A 12,915-nucleotide genomic window follows, 5' to 3' on the forward strand; every position below is an offset into this window, starting at 1 on the left:
GGTGAGGAGTATGACTAGTAACTTCGATCTCCCATTGTCTTTGTGGAGTGAAGCTCTCAAAACTGCAATCTATGTACTCAATAGGGTTCCAACCAAGGTGGTTCATAAAACGCCATTCGAGTTATAGAAAGGTTGGAAACCTAGTTTAAGGCATGTACATTTTTGGAGCTGTCTAGTTGAAGTTCAGCTTTATAATCCACATAAGACAAAGTTAGACTTTAGAACAGTCAGTGGACATTTAATTGGCTATGCTAAAAAGTCTAAGGGATATAGATTTTACTGTTCATCTCGTTCGACAAGAATTGTTGAATCTAAGAATGTAAGGTTCCTTGAGAATGATGAGATTAGTGGGAGTAGACAACCTCAAAACTTAGTTTTTGAGGAGCATACAAGTTCTCCACCTAATTCTACAACTTCAGAGAGATTGGTTGTTGTTCATAAAAATCATTAGGATTTGATTATTCAAGTACAACCAATAGTTGAAGAACCATCTCATTATGAGGATACTCCTATTGATCAGGTTACTCAACATTCTCAACTTGAAAATGTTGAAGTACCATTAAGAAGATCTTCAAGAGTTAGGAAACCTGCAATCTCTTCAAATTATGAAGTGTACTTTCAAGAATCTGACATGGACATTTGGGCTGAAGATGATCCTATTACGTTTTCACAGGCCATGAGTGGACAAAAATCCACATTATGGAATGATGCCATGAAGGAAGAGTTGGATTCAATGGCTAAACCAAGTCTTGGATCTTGTTGAATTGCCTAAAGGGGAGATGGCCTTGGCTGTAAATGGGTTTTTAAAACCAAAAGAAACTCTTTAGGCAATATTGAAAGATATAAGGCAAGACTTGTAGCCAAAGTATTTACTCAACAAGAAGGAATTGATTATCACGAAACCTTCTCTCCTGTTTCAAAGAAGGATTTCTTTTGAATAATTATGGCATTAGTAGCTCATTTTGATATGGAGTTACATCAAATGGATGTGAAAACGGCTTTCCTCAATGGAGACCTAGAAGAAGAGGTTTACATGAAACAACCTGAAGGTTTCATTTCAGAGGGGAATGATCACTTGGTTTGTAGACTTAAGAAATTTATATATGAACTAAAACAACCCTCCCGTCAGTGGTATTTAAATTTCATGATGTTATTTCTTCATTTGGGTTTAAGGAGAATATCACGGATCAAGGTATATACCATAAGGTCAGTGGGAGCAAAATAATTTGCTTAGTCCTATATATAGATGATATTCTACTTGCTCCAAGTGATTTAGGATTACTTTCATGAGGTCAAACGATATCTCTCATTGAAATTTGATATGAAGGATATGGGCAAAGCTGCTTATATCATAGGCATAAATATTGATAGAGACAGATCCCATGGCACATTAGGATTGTCTCAAGAAGCCTAGATAAAAAAAATTCTAGAGAGATATCGTATGAATAATTGCTCAACTAGTGTTGCACCAGCTCAACTAGTGTTGCACCAATTGTGAAAGGTGACAAATTAAGTTTGGCACAAGGTCCACGAAATAATTTAGAGAGGGAACAAATGAAAAATAATCCATATGCTTCCACAGTTGGTAGTTTTAATGTATGCTCAGGTGTGTACAAGACTTGACATAGCATATGCAGTGGGAATGTTGGGCAGATATCAAAGTAATCCTGGTTTGGACTATTGGAAAGCTGCAAAGAAAGTCATGCGATACCTTCAGGGACTAAAGACTACAAGCTGACGTATAAACGATATGATCATCTGGAAGTGATTGGATATTCAGACTCTGATTTTGCTGGGTGCCTTGATTCAAGAAAGTCAACATCGGGATACGTCTTCTTATTAGCTGGAGGGGCCATTTCTTGGTGAAGTGCAAAACAATCTTTGATGTCTACTTCTACTAAAGAAGCAGAGTTTGTAGCATGTTTTGAAGCGTCATCATAGGCTATATGGTTGAGGAGTTTTATTTCCGGGCTTAAAATTGTTGACACCATTTCTAAGCCATTAAAGATTTATTGCAATAATTCCGCAACATTTTTTTTTGGCCAAGAACAATAAGAGCGAAAGTTGTAGTAAACATATTGACATACAGTTCTTAGCTATTCGAGAACATGTCAAAGAAAACAAGGCGGTTGTGGAACACATTAGTACCTGATTAATGATCGCTGATTCGTTCACAAAAGGTCTATCACCTGCTGTTTATAAGGGACATGTCGAACATATGGGACTCAGTTCTATAAAGTAATTTCTTTAATTGAGATTCCTTTTATATTTGTATCACAATTTTGTCAATACAAACAATTCCATTAAGTTCATTTGTGTCTTCTCTTATTTGGTTGTATACATAAAGTTTAGAAAATGACAATATAAGATGATCCTGAATGAGCATTATGAAATTTCATTCATAAAGAAATGTGCCACATAAGGTTCTCATTCAAAGGAGATAGTTGCATTGTAATATGTGGAAGGTAATACTTGCTCTAAAGGACTTACCGCCACGATTCATGTAATTTAATCTTCTTTGTTTGAGTATAAGGATATTATATCTATGGAAAACATTCATGAAGATGTATCAATGATAAATATTAAGTAGACATCTGGGTCAAGTGGGGGAATATAAGATAGTTCACGAACCGTCACCTAGACGGTTCACGATCCATAACTTAAGTGACCCATCCGTCAAACGGTTTTCCATTGATGGTGGTCGACGGTTACAACCTTATGGTTTCCCGTCAGGTTTGTGATTGATAGATGCTATATTCTGACATGACAACTAAGTTAATTATAATAGAATAACCTTTATAATTGTGTTATAGGTGGTTATTTATCAGTTTTCAAATGAAATGAGCATTTATTGAATTTGGCATTAATCACTGTCGATATTGCATGTTTTTCTCTCCTGAATTATATTTTATTGTTTTTAAGGTTTATTTCTTTCTAAAATGCTTTTTATAGATTTAATTATGGAATTTCAGGAGAATTATGGTGGAGAAAGAGATATTTACCAAAATACCCTTAGTGAAATGGAGATGATTTTTAGGTCAAATCGTTTTAAAATAAATAAGATTATTTAAGGTCGAAAGGGGACCCGAGAGGGAAAACCCGAGGAGGGAAGGCAGCGTGAAGAGAAGGAAAAAGGGAGACCAAAAACAGAGTTTGTTTGACCGGAAACAGGGGAGGACCCGAGAGGAGTTCCCCACCGTCGTTCGCCGGGCCAATACCCTCCGCCACGCCACCGTTGTCCACCGCCGTCCACTGCCGTCCAACAACTGAGAACAAACCCGAGGAGAGCTCGAGAGAGTCTCCATCGAGGTGAGTTCGACAGTCGTCGCTCGCCAGGCCGAGAAGTGATCCGAGAGGGCTTCTCCGGTGCCAACTCCGCTTTTCGACCATCCTCCGGTGTTGTTTACATATTCCGACCAGTCCCGGAGCCATTCCGACTCCAACCAAGACTCGAGAGAGCCGGTTAGAGAACGTCAGCTCTGTTTCGTTCTTCGCCAGATGTTACCTTCGTCCGTCGGCTTCTAACCGTCGTCGCCGGCGTCGTCTCTACCTCCGGCCACTCACTGTTGCTACCCGACGCCACCAATTTCCGGAAATCGCAGCACCCGTGAGGACGAGTTGCTGCCCGAGCGAGAGGAGGAAGAAGGGGAGTAATTCGTCATTATTGAATTTAATTTTTTATATGGTTTGAACTTAAGTTTTGAATGTTAATTGAATCTGATTTGATAATTAAGGTTTATTTAAGATTTGTTTTCTTGATATTTGATTAAATTAGTTAATTAGGGTAAGATTATAATTGAGGTTGGATTTTGGTATTTTAATTCGATTTCTGTCTTTAACTCTAGGCGCCCGAGAGGGGCTAGACGCAAGGATTGAGAATTCGGATTCGTGGTTACCTGGCGCTCGAGAGAGGCACGAATCACGATAAAATCCAGAGTTGATAATTTTAGCATCATCACAATAGGAAATTAATTCTCTGCATTCTATTGTAATCTGATCTTGGTCATTAACTCTATGCGCCCGAGAGGGGCTAGACGCAAGGATTGAGAATCCGGATTCGTGGTTACATGGTGCTCGAGAGAGGCACGAATCATGGTAAAATCCAGAGTTGACGTTTCCTGTTGTGCAAATAGTTAATTAAATTATTGCTTGATAATTTAGGATATAATTAGTGTTTAGTTCATATTAATTCATCATATTTGGTTAGGCTAGTTGACTGAAGAATACACGAAATTCAATCCTCCCTGTGGATATGACCCTCGCTTACTGCTAGATTACATGAACGATTCGTACGCTTGCGAGGTATAAAAGTCGATGTAACTAAAATTCTACATCAAGTTTTTGGCGCCGTTACCGGGGAGGCACATAATTAAGTGTATTTCTTTGTTCTCCATGGTCTTAGGTTAGATTTATTTTTATTTTATTTTATTATTTTATTATTTTATTTATTTATTTATTTATTTATTTTTATTTTATTTTATTTTATTATTATTTTTTTTTGCTTTCATAATTTTAGCTTGGTAATTTTTTTTTTATGGAATTATTTTTATTTCTTCTAGTTAGTTCATATTTTTAGTAGTGAGTTTGTTAGCTTAATTTGATAGTTTGTTTTGTTTCTTTTTGTATTTTTATGCACGGGCGCCGCTCCCTAGGTGGACCATTAGCTCCCTTTGTTGAAAAGGTAGAACAAATTTGTAGGAAAACACCCGAAGTCAAAGTAGGAGCTACCATGGCCAATCAGGGTGAACCATTACAGTTACCTGCAACAGGGAAGCTAAGATCCAGGTGGTCCGGTCCATTTGAGGTCACACAGATGTTTCGTCATGGCGCTATTGAGATCCGCAATCACGGAGACAGGTCGGTCTTCAAAGTTGACGGTCAGAGGCTCAAACCGTATCTTGAGAATTCATCTTGAATGCGTCAAAGTCTTGCTTACGACTATAAACTTAGCACATTGTGGGCAATCCCCACGTTTCTATCCCTTTGTACATTACAGTTTTATTTTTATTTTATTTTATTTATTTATTTATTTACTTATTTATTTATTTATTTATTTATTTGGTTCCTTCATTCTTATTTGCCGGCTGAGAGCATAAATGGTTCCGGTAGTCGATGACCAGACTTTTGGTCCCTAGTTTGAGAGGTCTGTACTCAAACAACCGTTCTGGGATTGACCAGTTCGATCTTGAAGTATTGAATGAAAACCTTATGGTGAGTAACTTAAGGACTTGTGTTCAGCGCGTGATTCCTGCTGCCTTCAGTGGCCAGTCACACGGAGATTTCTTCAAAGTGTGATGTGGGATAGCGGTTTCATCTACGGATGATTACCTACGGGTACGACTGATACGAGTAAACCTTCTTCGAGGGAGACTATGTATCATTCCTGGGGGTCTTTATTGACTTTTCGGTATTATTGTTGATGACCAAACACATATGGTCCCACCTATAGATTTAGGAGCCCTGAGGGAGTTTAACCCTTTCTTTTTGTAGTCGTTCTAGTGTTTTAACTTTTCCCCATTGAGGACAATGCCAGGTTTAGGTTTGGGGGGAGAAACAAATCTTTTATATCTTAACAATGATTTTCTTTTGATTTTTTTTTGTTCGTGGTCTTCAAATTACTCCTCATAGTATGTGGTTAACATTAGTAGAGTTAAAATAAGTTGATCAAATGTGTTTCAAAAATTTTCGTAAAACTGTGTGGAATATGCCTATTAGAAATCTGATATCATTTGTTGTGATTCATGAGAATTCAATGGGATAACTTACTATTGCATTAGACTTGGAACTTAGTTGCAAAAGAGAACATGTAAATCTAGTGTTGATCTATGTTAGTCTGAATAGTCTTGTATGCCTGTTTGAACTCATTCCTTTTTATACCTCAGCGAAATTCCTTGTTGTAATGTATGAATGCAAATGGAAATGTTCTTGCTTGCAAAAGACAGATAACTTCAGAAACAGCCTGGGCAAACCCAGGGACATGCACCGGAATAGTCGGTTACTTAAAAATAAGTGCATGTGCAGTGAAGACGAATACAAAATGGTGGTAATACCAAAAGTATTCAGTGAAGAAAAAAAATACGCTGGTAATAGCGTAAAATGGTTCTAAATCTGGAAGCAATGAGTTTCCTTAACTTTGATGATGAATTGTAATTTGAAAGAAGTTGCAAGTCAAGATTGAAATTGGTATATTTCTTTTGTGAGATTGTAAGACAACAGGCTTACTTTACTATTTTCTCTTAATTGTGATGTGACCAAGATTTTATTGTTATTTGCTGCCTCTTTGTTCTGTTGAAGTAATAGCTTATGGGTCACATTGGTTCAGGTGGAGTAACAATGAGTGTATTTGGATTGATAATAGGCTATATTTTATACAGGTTTTAATATTTCGCAAAATCTCATATGATTTTCAGATATTTTACGATACTAAATGTTAGTCATATGCTAATGAGGAGTAAATTTTCTTCAGTTTTTCTTTTTATATTATTGATTTATATGAATTTTGTGGGTAAATTCCATGCAAACCCTCACGAGACATAACTCGTCCACTACTGCAGAGTAGGGGTTTAACGGCTTGTTGCATGCGCTAAATGCAATCATGCTCCCTACGAAAGTGGCATTTTATTTTCCTAGGCTTAATTTTGGTTTGATTGTTGTTTTGCTAGGGACTAGCAAAGATTTAGGTTCGGGGGTGTGATAGATGCTATATTCTGACATGAGAACTAAGTTAATTTTAATAGAATAACCTTTATAATTGTGTTATAGGTGGTTATTTATCGGTTTTCAAATGAAATGAGCATTTATTGAATTTGGCATTAATCACTGTCGATATTGCATATTTTTCTCTCCTGAATTATATTTTATTGTTTTTAAGGTTTATTTCTTCCTGAAATGCTTTTTATAGATTTAATTATGGAATTTCAGGAGAATTATGGTGGAGAAAGAGATATTTACCAAAATACCCTTAGTGAAATGGAGATGATTTTTAGGTCAAATCGTTTTAAAATAAATAAGATTATTTAAGGTCGAAAGGGGACCCGAGAGGGAAAACCCGAGGAGGGAAGGCAGCGTGAAGAGAAGGAAAAAGGGAGACAAAAAACAGAGTTTGTTTGACCGAAAACAGGGGAGGACCTGAGAGGAGTTCCCCACCGTCGTTCGCCGGGCCAATACCCTCCGCCGCGCCACCGTCGTCCACCGCCGTCCACTGCCGTCCAGCAACCGAGAACAAACCCGAGGAGAGCTCGAGAGAGTCTCCATCGAGGTGAGTTCGACAGTCGTCGCTCGCCAGGCCGAGAAGTGATCCGAGAGGGCTTCTCCGGTGCCAACTCCGCTTTCCGACCATCCTCCGGCGTCGTTTACATATTCCGACCAGTCCCGGAGCCATTCCGACTCCAACCGAGACTCGAGAGAGCCGGTTAGAGAACGTCAGCTCTGTTTCGTTCTTCGCCGGATGTTACCTCCGTTCGTCGGCTTCTAACCGTCGTCGCCGGCGTCGTCTCTACCTCCGGCCACTCACTGTTGCTACCTGACGCCACCAATTTCCGGAAATCGCAGCACCCGTGAGAACGAGTTGCTGCCCGAGCGAGAGGAGGAAGAAGGGGAGTAATTCGTCATTATTGAATTTAATTTTTTATGTGGTTTGAACTTAGGTTTTGAATGTTAATTGAATCTGATTTGATAATTAAGGTTTATTTAAGATTTGTTTTCTTGATATTTGATTAAATTAGTTAATTAGGGTAAGATTATAATTGAGGTTGGATTTTGGTATTTTAATCCGATTTCTGTCTTTAACTCTAGGCGCCCGAGAGGGGCTAGACGCAAGGATTGAGAATTCGGATTCGTGGTTACGTGGCGCTAGAGAGAGGCACGAATCACGATAAAATCCAGAGTTGATAATTTTAGCATCATCACAATAGGAAATTAATTCTCTGCATTCTATTGTAATCTGATCTTGGTCATTAACTCTAAGCGCCCGAGAGGGGCTAGACGCAAGGATTGAGAATCCCGATTCGTGGTTACGTGGCGCTCGAGAGAGGCACGAATCACGATAAAATCCAAAGTTGACGTTTCCTGTTGTGCAAATAGTTAATTAAATTATTGCTTGATAATTTAGGATATAATTAGTGTTTAGTTCATATTAATTCATCATATTTGGTTAGGCTAGTTGACTGAAGAATACACGAAATTCAATCCTCCCTGTGGATATGACGCTCGCTTACTGCTAGATTACATGAACGATTCATACGCTTGCGAGGTATAAAAGTCGATGTAACTAAAATTCTACATCAAGTTTTTGATCTCCTTTGATGGAGAGGAGGCTATAAAAGGGGGTCTGGTCTGGCAGATGTATGCTTGAACGTTGCCATCGATGAGCCTCTGTGATAGAAGAGACATTTTGTTCGTCGGAGACGATAGCTGAGAAGCTCTGTTTGTCAAAAGTTGATGCCATGTCAGGAGGTACGATTTTGATTTTTGAATTTCATATCTGGTTTCGAAATTCATTTAAAGTAATCCTACAAAAAATACCTCATAATTTGAAGTTTTCTACTGCTGCTCGAACCTTTTTGCAATCTAACCTTTGGTCATTCAAATATTGATATCTCTCTGTAGATAACTTTGATTGGAAAAACTCATTTTCCTTGGAAATTAGACTCAAATATCTTTCCTTCATTATATTTGCAATATGAAAAACTCCATATAGAGGTAAAAAAATGCAAAGCAATCTACGGGTGTAGTGACTGAAAAAAAAAACTACGAACCTAGAGTTAGGGTTTAGGGTTTAGAGAAAAAGATCTCATTATCTCTGTGGGTTGACCAAGTCAACTCACAAAACCTGATCTGATACCATGTTGAATTTATGGAAAAGTGAAATACTTCATTGACTTCATAAAACTTATTATAATCAGAGTACATGAACCTCTATTTATAATAGAGGAAGGTGGTAGAGTCCAATTACAATAAAACTACCTTTGTCCCAATTGCACTCAAACTCTAACACTTAAATATAAGTCCTAGCATAATTAAATAACTCAATATAGATAAAAGATAAACATAACTCAAACTAGAATTCTTCTAGGACATGACCATAAGATAAATATGACTTTATGAATCCTTCTTGATCTTCCAACTTATGTGATAAAGATGCTAGCTCGTGGTAATCATGGTGGGTCCTACTTCTTATGGGCTTGGGCCCATCTTGTGGGCCTTCTTTGGTCGTGTGGCCCATCTTATAATACTCTTAGATATGTGGGCCTTCCTTGGTCGTGTGGGCTTGTGCCCTAACTTCCAACACCTAAGAACTAAGACATTCAAGCCTTCTCCTCTATTTCAGAAATCGTCCATCCACCCTCTCTTCTCCCTTGACACATTCTCTCCTTCCCTTAATCCAAACTCTCCTCTCTCACATCCTTCTCCTTTTTGTCTCCTCTCTCTCTCCTCTCCTTCTTCTTCCACATTAACCTAGAGTCCTTCTTATGGGATTCTAACTTCTACAGGATAGTAATTTTGGTAGTCTATGTTGATGATATTGTCTTAACCGGTAGTGATTCCAATGACATTCTAGGTGCCAAAAAGAAGATATGTGAAGAGTTCAAGATAAAAGACCTTGGACTACTTAAATACGTTTTTGGGTATTGAGGTGTTACAGTCCAATCATGGGATTATACTATCTCAGATAAAATATGTCCTTGATCTACTAGAGGAGATACGAATGATGGGGTGTAGACAAGCAAATACCCCCATGGATTCAAATAACAAATTATCTGAAGGTTTTAAAGAAGATGTGGATATTAGGAAATATCAAAAACTTGTGGGGAAACTTATTTACCTATGTGTAACAAGGATCAAATATCTCATTTGAAATAAGTGTGGTAAGTCAATACATGCACAAACCACAACTTACTCATTGGCATGAATTGGAAAGAATATTGTGATATTTGAAAGGAGTTCTAGGAAGTCTCTATAAAAATCATGGTTAGTTCAACATAGAAGGGTTCTCAGATGCAGATTGGGCCGAATCCCTGGATGATAGAAAATCCACCTCTGGGTACTGTATAATGGTTGGAGGAAACTTGGTTACATGGAGAAGCAAAAAGCATAATGTGGTTGCAAGGTCTAGTACAGAAGCAGAATGCAGGACCATGACACACAATCAGTGAGATTCTATGGATCAGGTCATTTCTTATTGAATTGGGATTCTATAAAGGAGCTCATATGGATATACACTACTATAATAAACCAGTGATCCATATCACTTTAAATTCAGTCTTCCATGAAAGCAAAAAACACATTGAGGTGGACTGCCATTTTATACGAGAAAAATTCCAAGCCAACATATTATCTCTCAAACATATTTCCTCACAAGGACAAGTTATAGACATCCCCCCAAAGCCAGTCACTCGCAAAATCCTATCCACCATTTGTAGCAAGTTGGGCATTTACGACGTTTTCTCACCCCCAGCTTAAGGGGGGAGTGTTAGAAGATGGGCTCAAGCCACACGAGTATGGAAAAGGCTCACACATCCAAGAGAGGTGGCATGCCTGATGGTAAATATGGTGTCATCTCATAAAGATGGCACAAGGGTGTAATTAGTCAAGAAGTTTACTTATGTCTTTTCATATGTAAAGCTTGTAGCCCTAAGGGTATTATAGACATTGTAATATCCTCTAAAAAACTATACATAGAGGCCATTGGCTTGGGATCCTTACCATTTGACCGGTTTCAATAGCTTAAGGAGGCGATTGACAAGTTGAGAATGACCCAAACTACGATAGTGGCTACACAAGAAGAGCTCAAGATGGGTTAGAATGAAATTTGATAGGGACAACTAAGGATCTGATCTATGCTTGAGATTGTACTCAGCTGCTCTGCTCCTCTGCCATGGCTTCAGTACTAGAATGCCACCTTCTCTTGACAGAGCCGACACTCTCTTATAAACATTTTGTATTTACATTTAAAAATATGCCTTGTATACATGCTTTATGAAATTTTTTATCATATATGAAAGGCCTCTGAGCCACTTTTTGTCTATAAATTTTCACTTGCAATATCTTTTTGAATAAGACAGAAGGGGGAGAAAATACACAAGTCACTAAAGCACTGAAATAAAAAATTAAATTTTTAAAATTTTATGTGCATAGAATAAGGGGGAGCTATTTCCCTAAAATTGAAAAAAGCTTTCCAAGTTCCTACTCATAGGGGTGATTTAATTTAATTTTTATAAATTAGGTTTTGTTATCATAAAAAAAGGGTGATTATTGACCAAGCATTGACTCCCTTCTTGATTTTGATGATAACAAAACTTAATTGATCTAATAATAGTAATTCTAATATTTCGAATGCATTTCCTTCAAGAGACACAAAAAGGTTTATGGAAAGAACCAACAAAAGCTTCTCAAATACCTCGAGCTACACAATTGTGTCAAAGTGTTTTTGTCTCTCTGTCCATTCACCTCACGTCACCACTTCTCTTCTCCTCCTCACTTCTTCTTTCTTACTCTCTAAGTTGTTGATCTCATTAATACGGAATCCTGAAATCAAAAGAAATTTCATGATTGGTTTTATATTTCCACACCTTAATTAAATTTTAATTTGTAATTCTCAATTCACCACCTTTTGAGAAGCCACATGGGCCAACACCCCAACTCTTTTTTGACTAAAAGTTTATTTTTGCAAGCATGGATAGGACTAAATGCATAGCCAAGAGAGATTCCTTGCCTTGAGAGAGTGATCATTGCGAGGAAATGCCCAACTAGAGGGAGCATTTCCGAAATATGGCTGTGTAGTGAGTATTTCAACTCATTTTATTCAAAGAGTATAGTGGAGTTCAGTAAGGTCGAGCTCAATTTCTGTAACCAAGAAGTCAATGACTTTGAGGCAGCATTTTGGCATTACAAAGGCCTACTTGAGCAAGAAGAATTGGTTTTCGTGTTGAATTTATGGAAAAGAGAAAAACTTCATTATCTTTATGTAATCAGAGTACATGAACCCCTATTTATAATAGAGGAAAGTAGTAGAGTCCAATTATAATTAAACTACCATTGGCCTAATTACACCCAAACTCTAACACTTAAAGATAAGTTCGATCATAATTAAATAAGTCAAAATAAATAGAAGACTAATGATGAGAATGTAAAATGTCATATTCTTATCCCTTAATGCTTAGGATTTTATAATTATTTTGTGCCTAAATATACTCATTATTCTTATATTTTGATTTAGGATGCAAATGGAAGCGTTAAGTGAAAAATGAAGTTAATTGGGCGATTTTGGACAGTTTCGACATTGCTATGTAATATGGGCATAACTCTCTCATCCAAGCTCTGATGGCAATTATTCAAGATGCTATGGATTCCAAGAAAACTTTAGACAACTTTTATGTTTTGAGTTTTGAGCAATACGGTCTGCATCTGGGTCGAAACCGGGCTTGAAGTTGTGGCACGTGCACTGTGATCCAGACCAGATGCATGAAAAGAAAAACACTAAATCGGGAGAAAGAAGGGGAATAAAAGAAGAAAAGGAGTTCGGTGCCCCTGACCTCATTTTCTCTTCTCTAGATTTTCCTCTCTCTTTTCTCTAGTTTTTTTCTTCAGATTTCTTCATGGCCCTGTGTGGCTAAACTTTCTGATTTGGTCGAAGGAAACTGAAGCCTCGGTATCAGTACAACTGTGAGATCTGATTATTTTCATAGTTCAATTTATGTTTTGAGTATCTGATGTTCTTCTGAAATTTTATTTCTTGATTGTCTCGTTTAATCCGTAGGAGGCCTACTAGTTTATTACTCGTTGCAATCTACTACTAGGTTAGATGTCAAATACGTAATTGTTTGATCTTTCTAACCTGTAAAGCAATCGAGATTTCATGATTTGCTGTGTCAGGAATTATTAGATCTTGAGAATAATGCTAGACTAAATTAAATG

General features: G+C 37.5%; 1 pseudogene; it reads left to right on the forward strand.

The window, feature by feature from the left end:
• The first annotated feature begins 4,729 nt into the window (after positions 1–4,729).
• The window catches only part of LOC137943653 (uncharacterized), an 11,158-nt pseudogene continuing 2,972 nt past the window's right edge, over positions 4,730–12,915 (forward strand).

The sequence above is a fragment of the Aristolochia californica genome, unplaced genomic scaffold (genome assembly GCF_029961685.1).
Source record: "Aristolochia californica isolate CCGP_79_NKW_82.1479 unplaced genomic scaffold, dmAriCali1.0.hap1 SCAF_11, whole genome shotgun sequence".
In the NCBI taxonomy this organism is placed as follows: domain Eukaryota; kingdom Viridiplantae; phylum Streptophyta; class Magnoliopsida; order Piperales; family Aristolochiaceae; genus Aristolochia; species Aristolochia californica.